Genomic DNA, 22,441 nt, shown 5'->3' with positions numbered 1-22,441 from the left:
GAGTAAGCCATGTGTTACATGTATATTGTCTATATGCATCAGAGTGAAGGATGTAAATGTAGGAAATGTGCCTTCTTGCTCATGAGTCCTTCTTGCAAACAATACGTACATCAGCAAGAAATCCTCATGCACATGTCTGTGATGCATATACTTACCTTGTGATCTTGAGTTATCTTAGAAGGTAATGGGCCTGAGTAAACAAGGTTATATAACACAGATACATCTACTAGCCAGAGCAAACAAAAGAACCACAAAGGTACCAAGACTGGGATGACATGAGAGTGTGAGTACTGAGTACTCTATTGGATATAGACATGTCCCCAAAGGTAAAGATGTGCAATAGAAACAGAGATTTCCTCCCCTTAGATGTCTTGCTCCCCCTGAATCTTGAATGGGTTATTGGGAGAAGACAGGGAACATAAAATCAGAGCAAAAGAAAAGACAACAGAGCTAATGCAAGCAGTCAAATATGATCAAATATGAACATGTCTTTCCCCTCTTAAAGACATGTAACTTCTCTCCTCTTGAACACCAAGCATCTGGGGTTTTCTTACTCTCTTCCCCTCGAGTGTTCTCTCCCCCTATAGAAATGATTAAGCATAGAGCTTTGATGTGATCTCTCTCGCCCCCTTTGACATCAACTTCCAAGACGGGCTCTTCTGGATTTTTGTTTTATTGCAGAAGGGTTTGGTCCTTGAGTCACAAAACAAGTCGAATGTCAGGACCCCGATTCCAAGTCACATTGATCTAGCCGGTAACACCTCATATCACATTGCGGCCTCACGCACGGTATCCCCACGGGTGTCGCCTTACCAAGGCCTGGGACCGTTTGCGCCTTTTGGCTCACGTATATGATAGTGTCGCTAGTATCGATATGACAGAGAACCCGGGCTGACATGGCTAGTCGTGAACCCAAAGCGGCACTAACCTATGGGAACAGGCATACATGAATCACATCGAGCATGTTGGTCAGCAGCGTGTGAATTCGGGCTGTAGCACTGGGCTAACAGGACTCCGGGAACCCGGGCTGTAGCAAGCTAGGCAGGACTCCGGATGTCACCGCATGACATTTCCCCGAAGGGACAGACACAGGAACGAAGTGAAACACATGTCGGCCAGTCAAGTGTCCTGAGGAGTAGTGCTGGGCTAACAGGACTCCGGTGAACCAGGCTTTAGCGGACTACTATGGCTCATGGAAGCACTAGACTACATTCCCCCATAAGAGAGGCTGCCAAGGATAAACCACTAGATTGTCGGATCCCACACATACCAAGCATTTCAATCATACACACAATATGCTCGATATGTGTAAATACAACATGGCATCACAACATAACTCTACAACTCAAGTATTTATCCATTAGGCTCCGAGGAGCGAGATATTACAAACATGGGTCTCATGACCCAACAATCATAGCATACAAATCAAGGCACAAGCAAAAGCTTAACATGTCTGAGTACAGACATCTACAAATGAAAAAGGCTAAGAAGCCTGACTATCTACTAGATCCTGCCGAGGGCACAAGATCGTAGCTGAGGTATCAAGCTAAACGTCGAAGTCCACGTGGAACTACTAGCGAGACTGAAGTCTCTCTGCAAAACATAAATTAAGCAAACGTGAGTACAAAGGTACTCAGCAAGACTTACATCGGAACTAGCTACATATGCATCGGTATCAACAAGGGGGGGGGGGTGGTGGAGTTTGACTGCAGCAAGCCAGCTTTGACTCAGTGGCTAACCTGAACTACGACTGCAAGCAACTCTTTTGAGGTGGCGCACACGTGTCCACATATTCACCATTCAATACACCACTATGGATCCGCTCCCGTCTCCCTACGAGAAGGCCATCCATAGCACTCACACTTATCTTGCGACTTTTAGAGTATCCACTTTCACTTGTCTATGAACTGTTATAGGCAACCCAGAAGTCCATTACCACGGACACGGCTATTCGAATAGATGATGTTAACCCTGCATGGGTGTACTTCTTCACACACACTCTCACCACTTACCGCCGTTTACACGACATGTACTCGGCAACCTTCAAGCGGAAGCCCAACGAGGGTGTCGGCCATGGCCTACCTAAACACTCAAGTCTCTAGTCCAGTTTTATCACCTATCCAGGTTCCATCCGCAGGGAGTCCGGCCGAGGTTTCCACATACGGCCCCGGACGATGTGTACAGGGTTCCGAGACACCAAACGGGCGCCCGGCATGCCCGGCCACGGTGTATCTACCGCATCATAGCCCACCCCTAGGGTCAGCGCTATGCACGACCGCCAACACATATCCTATAAACACCAGAAACTAGTTGCAACTCCTGGACAGAGAACAAGGGTGATCAAGAAGCCGAGAGGGTCCATTGGTTTCGGGCCCAATGCGTGGTAGTAACTGTTTCATGGATCACAAACACAGAACTCAGTTCCTAAGAACGGTTTCAATGAGACAACCCACCATGTACTGCTACATGGCCTCTCACCGCTACCTTTACCAAATCGTGTTCACACACTTAGCTCACACACAGTAGGACATGTTCATCACTGTTCAATTCATCCCCGATGAATCAGACCTGACTCAACTCTAAGCAATAGCAGGCATGACAAACAAGCATGGATGAGTAGACACATTAGGGCTCAAACAACTCCTACTCATGCTAGTGGGTTTCATCTACTTACTGTGGCAATGACAGGTCATGCAGAGGAAAGGAGTTCAACTACCACAACATGTAACAGTTGAATCGTTGTTGTCCTGATGCAGTAAAAGAGAGCAGGAGCGAGAGAGTGGGATTATATCGGAATGAACAAGGGGGTTTTGCTTGCCTGGCACTTCTGAAGATAGTATAACTCTTCATCGGTGTCATCGAACTCATCGTCGAAACCACGTCTATCGAGAGGGGGCAACTTCCGACAATAAAGAAGGAAACACAATCAATGCAATGCAACAATATGATGCATGCTCATTACATTGCAATATGCTGTTGATTGAACTAATGCAACTAGCAACCATATTAAATGAAGTTGGTTTGAACCCTAGGTTCAAATTCAAACCCCATATGTGCTTTCTTAAATGCCATTTAATTGAATTGTCCTAAACAGAGGATATAAGTTGCTCTAACATGCATGAAAATGCCATAAATAGATTCCTTGAATTTTTCTGATAATTTTTCATATATAAATTATTTCATTCTGAGCCACGGTTGATTTTCTATGAATTTTTAAAGTTTTAAACATTTTTTGGAATTTCCTGAATTAAATTAAATCCAGAAAATGTATTACTGCGTCAGCATCAGGTCATGCTGACGTCAACAGGTCAACAGGGGCTGGTCCGGGTCAAACCTGACCAATGGGTCCTGCGTGTCAGTGTCATTAGACTAACTAATTTTTGTTAGTCCTAATTCTAGGGTAATTAGCAGGGCGGGCCCGCATGTCAGTGGCTCATCTAATTAGCTAAGTTAATTAACACTAACTAAACCTAACACTAATTAAACCGGCACCTGGGCCCACACGTCAGGGGAGGTCAAATCCCTGGTCAACCGGGGCTAAACCACCGGCGTTTAGCCGCCGGCGATGATCAGACGCAGTGGAGGGCTGCGGGAACGGACTCTGGGGCCCCGTTCGTAGCGTGGTTGGGCTCATTCGAGAGCCCAGACCAGCGCGCGTCGGATGGTGGCGCCAGCCGGGCCTGGGGCGGCCAGAGGCAACGGCGGGGAGCTCGGCCGCGGCGGCCGGAGCTCGGGCGTGCTCGGGTTCGGCGCTGGGATGCACAACAGGGGCGTGGAGAGGGGCTACGGCCTCCTGGGAGTGTGGCAAACACGATGACGCGCTCGGTTTCGAGCCTGCGTGGCTGTGGCCACGATGATGGCGTCGCCAGCGGAGCAGAGTGCTCGGGGATGGCGGCTAGGGGGCGCAACCGAGGCGTAGAGGAGGGGGGTTAGGGGCAGGGGCTCACGGTGGATGTAGTGGAGCGGACGGCGAGCTCGGAGGGAGGTCGGAGCAGAACGGCGGCGAGAGGGATCTCCGGCGGACGAGAGGTCGAGGACGAGGTCGGTGAGGGCAGAGGAGCACGTCCAGGACGTGTGGACGAGAGGAGGTCGAAGACGTCGAGGCGGAGCTCGAAGGCAGGCGAGGGGTCGGGGGGAAGGCGGTGCCGTCAACTACGGCGGTGCGGCGGCTTACGGGCGCGTCGGCCATAGCGGGAGAGGACGAGGGAGAGAGCGAAGGGGAGAGTGTGTCCAGGGGGTCGAGGCGGCGCTGGGGAGAAGACGCGAGGCGTTCGTGGTGGCCAGGCGACGCAGGCAGGCAGCCTGGTGGCGTGGCGCCCGCGCGCGTGTGCTTCCCTCCTCTGCCTACTGGCAGAGGTGGGTGAACGACTGGCATAGGCCAGGTGGGCCGGCCCAGCCGGGTAAGTGGCCCTGGGGTCTCCTCTCTCTCTCTCTCTCTCTCTCTCTTCTCTTTTTGTTTTTATTTATTTCCTCTATTTTGATTTAGTTTTAAAACTAAACCATTTTTGTTGCTTCCAAAATTATTGTATGGACTAGAGATATCACTCCAGAGCCCCACAATAATTTCCAAAATTATTGGACATGTAGTTCTTTTATAACAGAAATAAAGCCAATTCAAATACATTATGGTTTAATTCAAAATGCCCAAATTAGTTACCCTTAATGCCCTAAAATATTGGTTTGGATTTTTACCTCTTGCCAATATTTTCAGGGATTAAAGTGAACATTTCCTTGGGCTCATTTGAAGAAATTTTTAGCTTGCTCATTTTTAGAAGATTTCTAAGGCTTTGGGAATGCCCTCAATTCAATTTCCTTTGAATTTAAACATGATGCAACAACCAAGATAGTCCAATGCCAAGGTAAAGCTAGGGATGTGACATTTTGGGAATGCCCTCAATTCAATTTCCTTTGAATTTAAACATGATGCAACAACCAAGATAGTCCAATGCCAAGGTAAAGCTAGGGATGTGACATCGAATGCGATGCTGGTAGAGGACAAGAGTCATTGAGTGGAGCTGGAGAAAAAATGAATGCAGGAATAAGTGGCAAATTATCTTTCCTGTAGTGAAATTAGTAGCACCGAGTTGTTTGCTTTGGTGGCACCGAGCGAATTCGGTTGGGCCGAAGGAAACAAACCGGTGTGATCGAGTCCATCACAGAGAAAACACTTCTTTCCTCAGCTCACTAGGCACTTAAGATCTCACAAGCATTTTCATGGAATTTGCTGAAAGATTTGCAATGAATTGGATGCAGAAAATGCAGAATGACAAGGAAGAAAAGAAATAAAAAGATCTAGATGAAGTTTTTTTTCTTTTCGAAAGGGAAAACACATATGCATGAGACAAATGCAAGAGGAAACATAAGAGAACTTCATCTAGAATTGGGCGGTGACAAAGTCACCTATGTTAGAGTATATTGACTTAGGAGTCAAGTGAGGTCACTTGATCTTTGGTCATACTCATCGTTTAAGCTCAAAAATGGGGTTACCATTTTTCGTTTAAGCATCTTGATATATTCACATCTTGTTGAGTTGCTTTAACCCATGACTTGAAGTAAAGCTTCTCTAAGATGGAATAACATACCTTCGGTGGTGGCGTTAATCTTGATCATGTAGTTGAACTTGTGTGGGTTGCTCAAGGTTGATGTAGCTTATCAAGAGTTGGGAGCACCACCTTGGAATTTTGAGTTCATCTTCCTACATGGGCTAGCTTTGCAAGGAAGAGCACTTGTGTATCCAAAATGACAATCATAAATCATAATGTAGAATGTGTCAAAGGATATGTTTGAAGAGTTTTGTGCTTCCTTGTCTTCAACCACCATTATGTAGAGACTTGATGATGTAGAGATTGCTCAAGATATGAGTGAGTTCCAATCTCATGGATTTAGATTCATCCAAGTACCTACAAGGGTTAGATAGCATGCAAGGGTGCAAAAATATTCAAGACATATAGATAGCATCATGAAAGAAATATCAAGGATTGGTTAAAGGCTCATGCCTTGCATGTATTCAAATGGAGTTCCTACTCCAAGTTTGAAGCATCAATGATGTTCAATTCACCTCTCAAACGGAAAAAGACTTTCTCATCAAGCGGTTTGGTAAATATATCCGCTAATTGCTTATCGGTGCGAACATGCTTAAGATCAATGCCCCCTTTGGCAACATGATCTCGAATGAAATGATGACGAACTTCAATATGCTTAGTTCGAGAATGTTGCACGGGATTGTGAGCAATCTTAATAGCACTTTCATTGTCACAAATCAATGGAACCCGTTTCACATATATCCCATAATCTTTAAGAGTTTGGGTCATACAAAGTAGTTGAGCACAACATGATCCAGCAGCAATGTATTCCGCTTCGACGGTGGATAAGGATACCGAGTTTTGTTTCTTGGAGGACCAAGACACAAGAGATCTACCAAGAAATTGACAAGTACCCGAAGTGGACTTTCTATCAACCTTGTCTCCGGCATAGTCCGAATCAGAGTAACCAACAAGATCGAAAGAAGACCTCTTAGGATACCAAATTCCAAAATTTTGTGTGTGTATTAAGTATCTCACTATCCTTTTCACGGCCTTAAGATGACACTTTTTAGGGGCCGCTTGATATCGTGCACACATGTACACACTCAGCATAATATCTGGACGAGAGGCACATAGATATAACAATGAACCAATCATAGAGCGGTAAACTTTTTGATCACCCGGTTCACCATCTTTGGTCCAACCAAGATGTCCACTAGTAGGCATGGGTGTAGACATACCTTTGCATTCTTGCATATTGAAGTTCTTGAATAAGTCCTTGGTGTACTTTGTTTGAGAGACAAAGATACCTTCCTTAGTTTGCTTGATTTGCAAACCAAGAAAGAATTTGAGTTCACTCATCATAGACATCTCAAACTTCCCCGACATTAGCTTTCCAAACTTCTCACTAAAACGAGGGTTAGTTGAACCAAATATAATATCATGAACATAGATTTGGCACACAAATAGTTCTCCATTAATCCTTTTAGTAAAAAGAGTAGAATCAATTTTACCAGTTTCAAAGCCTTTTTCAATAAGAAACTTGGTCAAGCATTTATACCATGCTCTAGGGGCTTGTTTAAGACTATAAAGGGCTTTGTGAAGTTTGTGAACATGATTAGGTTTCTTAGGATTGACAAAGCCGGGAGGTTGCTTAACGTAAACTTCCTCCTCAATTTCACCATTTAGAAAAGCACTTTTAATGTCCATTTGGTACAAGGTGATATCATGGTGATTAGCATAAGAAAGTAAGATGCGAATGGACTCAAGTCTAGCAACGGGAGCATATGTCTCACCATAGTCCATAGGGAAAACTTTGTTTTTGCCACTCTAGTTTTTGCCAACTTTGCTTATGCCACTCTAGAATTTGACATTTCACTTTTGCCACTCTTAGCTGTTGACAATACATCACAAATGCCATTTCGTGGCAAAAACAGAAATTTTAGAGTGGCAATTGTGATACATGTCAAAAGCTAAGGGTGGCAAAAGTGAAATGAAAAATTATCGTTTTTGCCACGGAATGGCATTTGTAATGTATTGTCAAAAGCTAAGAGTGGCAAAAGTGAGATGTTAAATTCTAGAGTGGCATTAGCAAAATTGGCTAAAACTAGAGTGGCAAAAACAAAGTTTTCCCTAGTCCATACCTTCGACTTGAGTGTAGCCTTGCGCGACTAGGAGAGCTTTGTTACGGACGACTTGACCATCTTCATCTTGCTTGTTGCGAAACACCCATTTGGTACCAATGATGTTGTGGTTGTTTTCGGGCTTCTTGACCAATGTCCACACTTGATTTCTCTCAAAGTTGTGTAGCTCTTCATGCATAGCATTAATCCAATCCGGATCTTCCAATGCTTCTTCAATCTTCATAGGTTCAATGCTAGAGATGAATGAGTAATGTTCACAAAAGTTAGCCAAACGAGTTTTAGAGCGAGTGATTCTCCCAGTTTGGATATCATTGTAGATTTGCTCAACGAGATGATCTTTAGCGATTCTTCATCGAACTCGTGGAAGTTTTGGCTTGGCTCGGGGTGGAACATCCTCTTCATCTTGATCTTCTTGTTGGCCTTCTTCATTGTTGACGTTGTCGTTTTCTTGTCGTGGTGGAGAAGCAGGTTGTTGACGTTCATCTTGGTGTACTTCCTCGTTTTCTCCGTCTTGGTGTGCCCCACTTGTGGATGCTTCCATATCAATTCTTGGTTCACCTTGTCGTGAGGTGGAAGCTTCCACTTGGATGGACGAGGTACTCTCCTTCACCTTCGTTGGACGAATCTTGCCAATAGACAAGTCCTGGATTGCTTCTGAAGGGTCTTTGTCTCCTACATCAATTGGCAATTGCTCTTGTCGGTGTCAAAACCGGCGGATCTCGGGTAGGGGGTCCCGAACTATGCGTCTAAGGTGGATGGTAACAGGAGGCAGGGGACACGATGTTTTACCCAGGTTCGGGCCCTCTTGATGGAGGTAAAACCCTACGTCCTGCTTGATTCATTCTTGATGATATGAGTATTACAAGAGTTGATCTACCATGAGATCAGAGAGGCTAAACCCTAGAAGCTAGCCTATGGTATGATTGTCTGTCGTCCTACGGACTAAAACCCTCCGGTTTATATAGACACTGGAAAGGGCTAGGGTTACACAAGGTCGGTTACAAAGGAGGAGATATACATATCCGTATTACCTAGCTTGCCTTCCACGCCAAGTAGAGTCCCATCCGGACATGAGACGAAGTCTTCAATCTTGTATCTTCATAGTCCAACAGTCTGGCCAAAGGATATAGTCTGGCTGTCCGGAGACCCCCTAATCCAGGACTCCCTCAGTAGCCCCTGAACCAGGCTTCAATGACGATGAGTCCGACGCGCAGTATTGTCTTCGGCATTGCAAGGCGGGTTCTTCTCCAATTTCCAAGTGTTTGTAAGCAGTGTCCATCCCCATAAATGTTGAACCTCTTAGCTCATGTGCCCAATAAGGGCTATCTCCCATGCGTCGAATGAATACGAGGCGCCAGGGCATTTTTACATTTGCCCCCCTAGCCAGATAAATAAATTGTCTATTAAACGGATACGGATTCTTAGATCCGATCCACACCATCTTCCCCTCAGCGAGAATCCATCAGAGCGCATTTCGGAAAGATCCATTCCATCATGGCCGACCTCCGCAGCTCCTCCTCCCGCCTCCGTAGCCCTATGCTCGGTGATTGGGAGAGGTGTTCAGTACCACACAGTCGATTGGTCGAACTGCGGACCAAGGGATTTCTCCCTCCGGCGTATATGGTGCCCGTTTGAGCCGGGCTTGCCACCTACAATGGCGGGGAGCAAGCGGAGAGCTTTCCCTATCCCTCCATGGTGGAACGGGTCTGCCTTGTTCCTTATTTACTAAGGGGACTCAGATTTCCAATTCATCCGTTCCTCCGCGGGCTCCTGGAGTTCTACGGCCTCCAATTACACAATTTCACCCCTGCCTCCATTCTACATATCGCCGGCTGTGTTTCTCTTTGCGAGTTGTTCCTGGGCTACGAGGCTCACTTCGAGCTGTGGAAAAGGCTATTTTGCCTCGTCCCTCGCACACAGAGGGAATCACTTTATCAAGTGGGCGGAGCTGAAATATGGTGCATCGCCGATACCGATACCTGTCCGGTACCCTGAAGAAGTCGTCCGAAGACTGGCCTTCAGAATGGTTTTATATAGAGGACGTTCCCCTTCCAGACCCTGTTCGGCGGGGTCTTCCTGAGTTCAACAATGCTCCTCTGAAGAAACGCCGAAGTTGGTGTCCACGGAGCCCCCAGGTGGAAGACAACAGAGAAGTCCTCTATCTGATGAACCGGATCAAAGCACTGGCTCAATCAGGATTGACAATAACCGAAGTTATGTCAATTTGCATAATGCGGGGAGTGCAACCACTTCAATACCGTGGGCACCCCTTGTGGTGTTTCAATGGGGTGGATGACGCCACCCGCTACGGGCGTAAGGGTCCGGGTGATGCTGCCGCTTTAGCAAAAATTCTGTCCGAATTGTTCAAGGGAGAGGAGGAGGAGTTCACCCGTATCAAGCCACGGGATGGATTCTCCATGTACAATCCTCCAAGCTGGGTAAGCTATATCCCCTTATTTCCATTTTCCCGCATTCTTTGTCATAAGTATTCACCTTGCTAGTTTGCGGCAGGAACTGCGAAAAGCCATAAAGGAGGTCAGAAGCCCCTCTCCACAACCGGAGGACCCTGACCGGGCCCTCGACTCCGGAATTGAAGAAGATCCGGTTATCTCCGTGGAGCTGATAGACCGGCAGTTCTATCAGTTAAGCTGCGACGACGCCATGGTGGCCATTACGGCCGACTATCCCGGACTGCTCCCTGCATCGCACGTAAGAAAAACCAAAAATCCCAACTCCAAAAACTAGGATCCCCTTTTAGACACTTCACCCACCATATACACATGGCATTTCTACAGGGAAGGCATTCAGGACGCCCTGCCGAACCCGCAGCAACTCGCCAACAAGAGGCGCTGAGGCCGGGCAGGCCAAAAAGGAAGGCGGTCAGGACGGAGACGCCGACGCAAAGGTATAAAAACCCCGCTCCGTGGTTGTCGTCTTTCTCAAAATGTAATGACGCCCGTGTTTCTTTAATAGAAAAAACGCTCGCCGGAATATGTCCGGCGATGTTGCTAATCACGCCTCCACCAGTCGGGCGCCAGGACCAGACATAGAGGCGGAAGCCGATATGGGGCAGGCACCGGATAATCCCCCTAGAGAGGATGCAGATAGATTATCCGCTACTAACTCAGAAGTGGAAAGTGCCATGAATCATAGGCACCGCCGGGCCGTACTCCGTGACGCTTATTTCTCACCAGAGGCATTTTATGCCTTTAATTCCGGAGAGGCGTACCTCCATGCTTCTCAAGATGGTCTAGCCAGAGCCATGGATCAATATGTAAAGGATGTACGGGTAAGTAAATCTGGCGATTTATATGTATCACTAGCCCCTGAGACTTGAAACAGTTAGCAGAACTGATTTAAGGATCATCTTTATTGTGCAGGTTCTTACAGAGAAGAATACTAGGCTGTCCCAGGAGCTGGAGGAATGCAAGACCCAACCGCGGGCCGCTGTTGCCGCATTGCAGGAACCGAAAAAGTCTCCCGCTGGTAACATTTACTTTAAAGAATGATGGTACCATATAGTGTGCGGCGTGGCTGCAGATCTAATAATAGATATTGCAGATGAATCCGGAGAAAATCTGGAGGACCAGCATGTCGTGCGACAGCTAGAGGCTGGCAAACGCGTGCTGAGTGAGGTTAGGCGGGAGAAAAACAATCTCCAAGACGCCAATGTCAAGCTGAGCGTGGAACTAAAAGACGTTCGAGCCCAGCTTGCAGACTCCAAGAAGGAGAAAAGGCGGCTTCGGCGCGGCATTTTTAGTAAGTTCTTGAACGAATCCTTTTGAAGGAGTTCGGCGAAGAAGCCGACTAACAACGTTATGTCTGTAGGTATGCTGACGGGTCGTCATGCGGAGGAAATGCGCGGGTCTGAAGGTGATCTTCTATCCGAGCTCTGGCATCTGCACGAACAAGTTCGGCAGGTGATGCAAGGTGTTGCCCAGGCCTTGTGGCCATCCACCTCCCTGCCAGAAGGCGTTGCAGAGCTTACGGAGAAGCTCAAGGGCGCATGGCGGCGCTTTCGATTATGGAAGATATCGGCCTGCCGACAAGGTGCCCGGGAAGCCTGGGCCATGGTGAAGACGCGGTACACTAAGGCTGACCGAACTCACGTGGCCGAGGTCAGACCCATGGGGCTTGACGGAAAAGAGATCCCCGTTAGCTTAGTTTATGGGCAAGTAGAATTAGTCGCAAAGTATTCCCAACAGGATTGTAGGCTAGACCGCCTATTGGATGGTATAGAGGAGGAATTTAGTCAGTCTGCATGACTATGTAATTAAAGTGACATGTATAATGCCTTCTAGCCAGATTGTAGATCATTTGTCATGGCGGACCTTTTCGCTTCAGCCTCGGGACCCGATAGTCCGGAGTGTATCCGAATACCCGCTCAGTTATATAAGAACCGGGGTATGCGTGGAGACCAGGCGTAGGGGTCATTGGTGCTTGAACAGACAAGTGCTCAACTAGTTATGTTATATTACATGGGTAGTAAGAAACATCTTCCAGGGAGAATAGTTCCGTTAAGTGTTCCTTTCCCTGGGTAAGCATGCCCTAAAGTGCATGTCCGGACTGCGATAGGAAATGCAGGAAAAAACATCTGGGGGAAGATATGGAAAATAAATAAAAATCATCTTTTGTTCACCGAACGAATATTCCCTTAAGAAGGCTAGCTTTCGGCTTCACCCAGTCTAAGGTACACATCCGGCTGACCCGGCAGTAAGAATCACAGAGGTGCTCCCCTTATGCCCTAGCCGAATTAACGGGAACGTAGGGCATAAATACAAGAGCCAGGCAACCCAGCTTGGCCAAAACTTAAGTCATATCGATGCATATAATGGCGAAAAAGGTACATGTGGAAGCATAACACATGTGCGGGGCACGAGGCCCAAATAAATAATCAAGCTTCTGTGAAAGAAGCCCCCAGGTATGATGAGTGCAGCTAGCGCATCTATAATGTGCAAACGAGGCGCAAGTTGGCCTTTGAAGGCCTAGAGAAAGAATACAAGAAAGAAAGAAAGAAAAACAAGACAGATAATGTATAAAAAATGGACAGAGGAAGGGGATGAGCACAGGGTCCGGTGCTAGACGTAGAATCTTCGGAGCCTGGTCGCGTTCCATGGGTTCGGCTCGAGTCGATTAGTCGACGCATCCCGCAGTCGGTACGCTCCACCGGTCAGAACTTGGTCAATAATGAAGGGACCTTCCCATTTGGGCTCGAGCTTGTTCTTTTTCTTATCCGACAGATGTAGAACTAGTTTGCCAACGTTATAAGTTTTGGCCCATACTTCTCTGCTTTGGTATCTGCGAGCCTGTTGCTGATAAAATGCGGAACGGGCTTTTGCCACGTCACGCTCCTCCTCCAAGGTGTCCAGACTATCCTGCCGATCAAGCTCGGCTTCTCTTTCTTTGTACATGCGCACTCGAGGTGAGTCATGAATTATGTCACAGGGCAAGACTGCCTCTACGCCGTACACCATAAAGAAGGGTGTATATCCGGTACTATGGTTCGGCATGGTCCGCAGCCCCCAGAGTACGGAGTCGAGCTCCTCTACCCAGTGCGTGTTAGACTCCGTTAAGGACCGCACTAGCCTGGGTTTAATGCCGCTCATTATAAGACCGTTCGCGCGCTCCACTTGACCGTTGGTTTGTGGGTGATAGACCGAATCATAATCGAGCCTGATGCCCATTTTGCTGCACTGGAGTTTTACCTCATCGGCAGTAAAGTTCATGCCGTTGTCAGTGATGATGCTGTGAGGGACGCCGTAACGGTGTACGACCCCGGACATGAAGTCTATTACCGGTCTGGATTCGGCTCTTTTAATAGGTTTGTCCTCTATCCATTTGGTGAATTTATCCACCATGACCAGTAAGTATTTTTTCTTGTGGGTTCCCCCTTTAAGGGGTCCTACCATTTCAAGCCCCCAGACCGCGAAGGGCCATGTAATGGGGATTGTTTGGAGGGCGGTGGGTGGCATGTGGCTTTGATTTGCAAAGAGTTGGCAACCGGCGCAACGTTGGACCAAGTCCTGTGCATCTGCCTGGGCCGTTGGCCAATAGAATCCTGTATGGAAGGCCCTGCTAACAAGATCCCGGGCTGCGACATGGTGACCGCCGAGTCCGGCGTGAATTTCTGCCAAAAGGTTCCGTCCTTCCTCTTCGGAGATACACCTTTGAAGGACTCCGGTAGTGCTTTTTTATACAATTCTCCCTCAAAGACCCTGTAGGCCTTAGATCGCCGCACTATGCAGCGTGCCTCATTTTGGTCCTCCGGAAGTTCCTGCCTAGTTAGGTAGGCTAGGAATGGTTCTGTCCACGGGGCTATGATGGCCAGTATTACGTGGGCCAAAGGTGTTATTCCGGTGGCGGAGCCTCCGATTGTGTCAGAGTGTTCGGTATCAGGTATTTTGGCCGGGTCCGGATTATTGTTACCGGTGTCCCCTTCACATACTACGGATGGCTTAAACAGCCTCCCCAGAAATATGTTGGGGGGGGGGGGACCGCGTCGCGTTTTGCGCTGATGCGGGTGAGGATATCCGCCGCCTGATTGTTTTCCCGAGCCACATGGTGAAATTCGAGCCCCTCGAACCGAGCTGACATTTTTAGGACGGCGTTTCGATAGGCCGCCATTTTTGGATCCTTGGCATCAAAGTCTCCATTTATTTGGGATATTGCGAGGTTTGAATCCCCACTCACCTCCAGGCGTTAAATGCCCATGGATACTGCCATCCGAAGACCATGCAACAGAGCTTCATATTCGGCTGCGTTGTTGGAGTCTGTGTACAATATTTGTAGTACATACTGAACAGTATCTTAGGTTGGGGACGTCAGGACGACGCCAACCCCTAGACCAGCCAGCATTTTGGAACCATCGAAGTGCATGATCCAATTGGAGTATGCGCCATACTCTTTAGGGAGTTCGGCCTCCGTCCATTCGGCGACGAAGTTGGCCAATACTTGCGACTTAATGGCTCATCGAGGTTTGTATGTTATGTCGAACGGGAGGAGCTCGATGGCCCATTTGGCAATCCGGCCCGTAGCGTCGCGGTTGTTTATAATATCATTAAGTGGCACTTCCGAGGCAACTGGAATCGAACACTCTTGAAAGTAGTGTCGCAGCTTCCGGGATGCCATGAATACCACATAGGCTATCTTTTGATAATGTGGGTACCGTGATTTTCATGGAGTGAGGACAGTGGATACATAGTATACCGGCTTTTGAAGAGGGAATTTATGTCCGTCCGCTTCTCGTTCGACAACGAGCACTGCACTGACAACTTGATGAGTTGCCGCAATGTACAACAACATTGGTTCGCCGATGTTTGGCGCGGCCAGGATTAGGTTGGTTGCCAAAATGGCCTTTATTTCTTCCAATTCGGCTGTGGCCGCGTCCGTCCACTCGAAGTGTTCGGTGCACCGAAGGAGGTGATAAAGGGGTAAAGCCTTTTCTCCTAAGCGGGAGATAAAGCGGCTTAGAGCCGCCACACATCCAGTTAACTTCTGGATTTGTTTGAGGTCTGTTGGGGTAGCCAACTATGACAAAGCTTAGATTTTGGCCGGATTAGCTTCAATACCTCTACTGGAGACAATGAAACCCAGGAGCTTTCCGGCTGGTACGCCGAAAACGCATTTTTCTGGATTGAGCTTGTGGTCGTATGTTTGGAGGTTGTCGAATGTGAGCCTCAAGTCGTCTATCAAAGAGTCAACGTGTTTGGTTTTGATGACCACATCATCTACGTATGCCTCTACTGTTTTGCCGATTTGTTTCTCTAGACATGTCTGAATCATGCGCTAATATGTTGCGCCAGCGTTTTTGAGCCCAAAAGGCATTGTGTTAAAACAGAAGGGACCATATGGTGTGATGAATTCCGTTGCGGCTTGGTCGTACTCCGCCATCTTGATTTGGTGGTAACCGGAGTATGCGTTGAGGAAACACAATGACTCGTGTCCTGCGGTAGCATCAATAATTTGGTCGATGCGGGGGAGGGGGAAGGGATCCTTTGGGCAAGCTTTATTGAGGTCCTCGAAATCGACACAAAGGCGCCAAGATTTATCCTTCTTTGGTACCATCACTAGGTTTGCTAGCCAGTCCGTGTGTTTTATTTCTCTGATGAATCCGGCCTCCAATAACTTGGCTAGTTCCTCTCCCATGGCCTGTCTCTTAGGTTCGGAGAAACGCCGAAGAGCTTGCTTGACCGGCTTGAATCCCTTTAGGATATTGAGGCTATGCTCGGCCAGCCTGCGTGGGATTCCTGGCATGTCTGAGGGATGCCAGGCGAATATGTCCCAATTCTTCCGCAGGAACTCTCGTAGTGCGACGTCCACTGCGGGGTTTAACTGTGCCCCGATGGAGGCTGTTTTTGCAGGGTCCATTGGGTGGACTTGGAATTTGACTATTTCATCCGCTGGTTTAAAAGAGGTGGACTTGGATCTCTTGTCGAGTATCACGTCGTCCCTGTCCACTGTGGAGCGTAGCGTGGTTAATTCCTCGGCCGAGAGGGCTTCGGATAATGCCTCGAGGGCCAGTGCGGCTATTTTGTTTTCGGCGCGGAGTGCTGTGTCCGGATCACTGGCGAGAGTGATGATTCCGTTGGGCCCGGGCATTTTGAGCTTCATGTACCCGTAATGGGGTACGGCTTGGAAGATTGTGAACGCCTCCCGTCCTAAAAGAGCGTGATAACCACTGCTGAACGGGGCCACTTGGAATGTAATTTCTTCGGACCTGTAATTATCCGGCGTGCCGAATACCACATCTAGTGTGATTTTCCCAGCACAGCGTGCTTCCCGACTGGGGATGATTCCTCTAAAGGTTGTGCTACTTTGCTCAATGCGGTTCCAGTCTATTTCCATCTTTTGAAGAGTTTCCTCATAGATGAGGTTTAATCCACTGCCGCCGTCCATGAGTACTTTGGTGAGTCGAAAGCCGTCCATGATTGGGCCGAGGACCAGTGCAGCTGGTGCTCAGGCTATTCGGAATTTAGGTTCATCACTGGCATTGAAGGTGATAGCCGTGTCACTCCATGGATTTATTGCTGCCACATGGCAGATTTCGGCAATGCTGCGGAGTGTTCGCTTGTGCCTATTATTTGATGCGAAGGTCTCAAAGACCGTTAATACCATACTGGTATTTCTGGGATGGTGCTCTGTGGCTTCTGGAATTAGGAGATCCTCGCCACTTTTGGCTACCTGCCGGAGTATCCAACATGCTCTAAGGCTATGTGTTGGTATGGCACCCTCTGTACTGTGAATTTTACAGGGTCCATTGAGCCATCCCTCCAGTACGGTTCCATGCCCTATAGAGGGTTTTTTGGTTTTTGGTAGTTGACTCGGGTGTCTTTTGATAGTGCACCCTTTTATTTCGAACTGGGTTCGTATTTAGGCCCGGATTATCCCAAAAGTTTGTTTCGGTTTTCCAGGCACTTTCCATCGCATAGTACTTTCATACTATGGATGCCAAGTCAGCGAAGCGTGATATCTCATGGCGATTTATGGCATTAAGGATTCCCTTGTCCATGAAATTATTGCAGAAAAATAAGATTGCATCTTCCTCGCGATAGTCCTTAACCTTGTTCATGGCAAGGAGGAATCTGGCCCAATAGTGATGTACTGTTTCCTGGGGCTCTTGCCTGATGTGGGAAAGATCGCTTATGTTTGGGTGGGTGGGTGGAATTGAATCCGAACCCTTACCCGATCTGGGATCCAGGGGCCGAGGAATTTCCAATTTTGGAAATTCTGGTTCCGGGGTGTTGCCCGATAATCCTGGCCCGCTGCCTGACTCTAAGTTCAGGGATTGGATGCTGTCCTCCCACGAATGGGTATCCGGCTTGGAGAGCTCATGAATCCGGACATAGTTGGTCCTCAATATGGAGGAGAGGTCGCCGCATTGTTCCTCCACCACTGCAATATGATGGGTGACCGGCGGAGAGTTAATCTCCCTTTGATCGGGTTTAAGCCCAATCCGATCATAGTCCGTAGCGACTCCCAGGGCGGTGATGCGATCCAAGAGCTCGTTTAGGGAGGCGAGCTCCATTGGATCCATCTGTTCGGTGAGTGCCGATTTGACGTGGAGGCTGCTTTCGATGACCCGAGAAGTCATCGTCGGCGCGGCGGCCGAACAGGTGGTCATGATGAAACCGCCTAGCCGGAGAGTTTGGCCGACAGCCAAAGCTCCCCCAATAGTAGTACCGTATTTAAAGACGAGACGAGACGTCCTTCCTTCTGGTGACGGCACAGTGGAACTCTCAATGAAAGCACCAATGTCGGTGTCAAAACCGGCGGATCTCGGGTAGGGGGTCCCGAACTGTGCGTCTAAGGCGGATGGTAACAGGAGGCAGGGGACACGATGTTTTACCCAGGTTCGGGCCCTCTTGATGGAGGTAAAACCCTACGTCCTACTTGATTTATTCTTGATGATATGAGTATTACAAGAGTTGATCTACCACGAGATCAGAGAGGCTAAACCCTAGAAGCTACTCTATGGTATGATTGTCTGTTGTCCTACGGACTAAAACCCCCCGGTTTATATAGACACCGGAAAGGGCTAGGGTTACACAAGGTCGGTTACAAAGGAGGAGATATACATATCCGTATTACCTAGCTTGCCTTCCATGCCAAGTAGAGTCCCATCCGGACACGAGACGAAGTCTTCAATCTTGTATCTTCATAGTCCAACAGTCCGGCCAAAGGATATAGTCCGGCTGTCCGGAGACCCCCTAATCCAGGACTCCCTCAGCTCTACTTGCGAGCCGTTAGATTCATCAAACTTCACATCTACCGTCTCTTCAACCTTTCGGGTGAAATTGTTGTAGACACGGTAAGTGTGAGAGTTTGAGCCATAACCAAGTAGGAAACCTTCATGAGATTTACGAGCAAATTTAGAACGACGATGCTTATCAAGAATGTAGCACTTTGAGCCGAATACTCGAAAGTATCCAACTTGGGGTTTGTTACCGGTGAGGAGCTCGTATGCCGTCTTGCCGAGTAGCTTGTGAAGATACAAGCGATTTGTTGCATGACAAGCTATCTCAACTGCTTCCGCCCAAAAGTGTTTTGGAGTCTTGTACTCATCAAGCATCGTTCTTGCCATCTCAATAAGAGTCCGGTTCTTCCTCTCAACAACTCCATTTTGTTGAGGTGTGTACGTAGCTGAGAATTCATGTGAAATCCCTTCTTCATCAAGAAAGGTATCCACATTTGCATTCTTGAACTCCGTTCCATTGTCGCTCTGAACCTTCTTGATTTTCACGTCAAATTGATTTTGGGCCTTCCTGGAAAAGTTTTTGAAGATCTTTTGGACCAGCGATTTGTCATCAAGAAAGAACACCCACGTAAATCTTGAAAAATCATCAACTATGACTAGACCAAATGAGTTACCACCGAGACTCTTGTAGGCATTGGGACCAAAGAGATCCATGTGAAGTAGCTCGAGTGGTCTTCTCGGGCGAATCGTTGTTTTTTCCCGGGCGCACTTCCTTGCGTGCGAAGATGTAGCTCGTGGGTCCCAACAGTCAGGGGGCGAATCATTTTTTTCGTGAAATACAGTGGCCCGCCCGGTGGGTCCCCGCTATCAGGTAGAGGAATAATTATTTTGCGCGTAATAAGGAGGCACTTCCTTGCGGCTGCCGTGGACCCAGCTGTCAACCTTTCCACGTACAGTCCACGTCCGATGGAAGTCGTTCCTTGACCACGTTGACCACGCCGCGCCGAGAGCACCCGGGCGGTGGACAACGACGAGGCCTAGGAAGGGAACGACGCGGAGCCGGGGAAGACGCGGCAGTGGATGCACACGCGGAGAGGAGTACGAGGGTTCACTGGTTTGGCTGCGCTGTCGTCGCCGCAGAATAACAGGGGGTGTGGGTGAGTGGAGGGATGGCCTGGCCAGCGGTGGGAGTAGTAGGGGGCGGTGAGGCCTCCGCGACAGCACAGCCGACCACGGGAGGTAGGAGCAGGCGGCACGACCGGCGCTGCTTTGGGCGGCTGGAGCAAGAAAACCAGAGGTTGAAGAAGCATGACGGCCGTTGGATGGACATCGTATGGTCACTGCAGCTAGAATCGTTTATATTGACTAAGTTGACAAAGCCCTTGGTACGTCAACTTAGTAGGCCCACAGGTCAGATTCCGAAACGGTGCGCCCCAGATGTCAGGGGGAGGAATCATTTTTGGGGCGGGTGAAGCTGGAATATCCGAGATTGAAGAAGAAGCACGGCATCCGTTGGATGGACATCCAACGGCCACTGCTGCTAGAACCGTGTGTTGACTATAAGTTGACAAAGCCTTGCATACGCGTCAACTCTGTTTTTTAGGGGAGACGTCAACTTAGTAAGGCCAGAAGTGTGTGGCAGAGAACTTATAGCCCATTTACAGTTTGTTAAAAGTACAGCCCATTTCAACCATCCGTTCAAAACAGAATTCAATAAAATTTCCCACATTCTGATGGGATCCGAAATATTTTTATCCCGAAATTTCTAGTTAGATTAAATACAATTTGAATATAAATTTATATTATGTAAAAATCCAACGAAACATTGCGCTCGCAACAATTAATGAAATTAAAATTTTCAATATCCAAAAATAATATTTTATAAAGTAATCACGTGTTTGGTGCATTTTTTATAGTTACTGCCCAATTTTTATAATTACATCCCATTTATTATTTTCTTAAAGCCCATTTTCTTGTTAAGCCTAATGCATCCCTCCTAGGAAAGATTTGCAGCCCAGCGGGGCGGAGAATAACAACTTGACCTTGCCTGGGTATTCCTAAAAAAGTATAGCTGGGCTAGCCATTTTCAAGCTTGAAAAAAATTAATATCTGGGCTGGCTATCTGGCCTGGGCTAGACGGCACAGCCCGCCCAGTTAATACCTGCAGCGATGTTTTCGTTGTTGTTCAGAGGATAAAAATTAATATCTGGGCTAAACATCGAAAAATCTGCAGTGCTCACACCTCAAAAACACAAATACTGCTCGAGCTGCTTGGTCCCAGCTGTCGGCCGCTTCTTGTGCAATTCTCTCGTTTATTGACTACTCCCTCCTTTCCGGTTTATAAGGCTCAATTCAAAAATCTCACCAACCAAGGTAGATGATGAGTGGTGGAATATTTTTTGTAGTTTGCAAAAGCACCCAATTAATGCTCTTGTTTTCCTCAAAAAATTATGTTTACGAATGCATTAATTGCAATGCATGCATGCATAAAGTGCATGCATTGGTCAGTTTTCTCTTAATACTTGCATGCAATGATTTAATGCACCTTGAAGTCTGAACATGTGATGGGGAACAACCAAATTGAGCCTTATAAAATGGAAAAACTAAAATTTTGAGATAAGCCCTATAAACCGGAAAGGAGGGAGTACTACTAGATTGACAAATGGTGTGGGACCGTGATGTCAGGAAACCAGGAGGAAGTAAAATAAATTATATATATATATATAAGGAGGCTATGGACCTGGTGGGTCCCCATTGTCATCCTCTCCAACTAAAGTCATCTCCTCGCCCGCGCGCGCTTCCCGCCCAAAACAGTCAGCGCCGCCCGCCCCGCTTCCCGGTGCAGGCGATTGCTCCGCCTTCAAATGACACAAGTGCCGTCCGTCCGTCCACCTGCCGCCCACATTAATGATAAGCGGTTGCCGAGGCGGCTACTCCGGTGCCACACGTCCGTCCCTCCGCCTGCCCACCATTGCTATATAAACTGCTACACCGTCCATAGCCATAGTCATCCGCATCCGTTCCCTTTCTCCTGTCCACACCACTACTGCCCACCATGGCTTCCTTGCGCTCCATCGCTCTTTAGGACGGGCGGATGACTGACCACACGGAGATGCCAGCCATTGCTGCTGACCGGCTGGCCGGCAGGCAGCCGAAGGACGACAATGTCCCAATGGAGAACATGGTAGTCGACGATCCGGCGCCAACCCCCTCCTCCGCGCCATCCTCGCCGGTGCATTGCACCATGACCATCGGCGAGGCCCATGCCCAATATATGGACAGGGTGAGGCAGATGCGTGAGGAGCAATTCCAGGAGGCGCAGGCCGACGCTGCCTACAACCATCATCTCCTCCAGGAGCACCTGTAGGTGGAGGAGCAGATCGCCGCAGAGCGGGTGGAGCAGGAGGCGTTGCTCGACTCGTACCGCTCCGCCCGCAAGGGCTGCCTCGAGTGCTGGCGGTACCGCATGCAGGTGGCGGAGGCTGCGGCCGCCTACAAAGAGGCTAGCAAAGAGGGCGATGAAGCGGGCGAGGCGCTGTTTGGCGAGACCGAGGACGAGGCAGAGGACAATGCCGGCTACGACGAGTCCCCGCTCCGCTGGCGTCGATGAGGCCCTGCTCCGCCGAGGCCCCGCGGCGCCAACAACGAGGCAGAGGACACCGTCGGCTCCGACGAGTCCCCGCTCCGCTGACGTCGATGAGGCCCTGCTCCGCCGAGGTCCCGCGATGCCAACAACGAGGCAAAGGACACCGCCGGCTCTGCCAAGGCCCCATGCCGCCAACAACGAGGCAGAGGACACCGCCGGCTCAGCCGAGGCCCCACCCTACCGGCAACATGGGGAAGGATTTCCACCGCTCCGCTGAGGCGCCACCCGCCGGCAACGAGATAGAGGACATCGCCGGCTCCGCCGAGGCCCCGCCCCGCTACCAACGAGGCCGTGCCACACAGAAAATGAGGAAGAGTAGAACACAGTAGGTCACCACCGCTCGGGTCCAAGTAAGGCCACCACTGCTACCCTCCGGTTGAAGCCAAGCTAGGTGGGTTGACCATTGACGGCCGGTTAGCTTCTTGGCGGCGACGTG

This window comes from Triticum urartu, chromosome 6, assembly GCF_003073215.2.
Source record: "Triticum urartu cultivar G1812 chromosome 6, Tu2.1, whole genome shotgun sequence".
NCBI classification, from domain to species: domain Eukaryota; kingdom Viridiplantae; phylum Streptophyta; class Magnoliopsida; order Poales; family Poaceae; genus Triticum; species Triticum urartu.
This window is presented reverse-complemented; position numbering follows the sequence as displayed.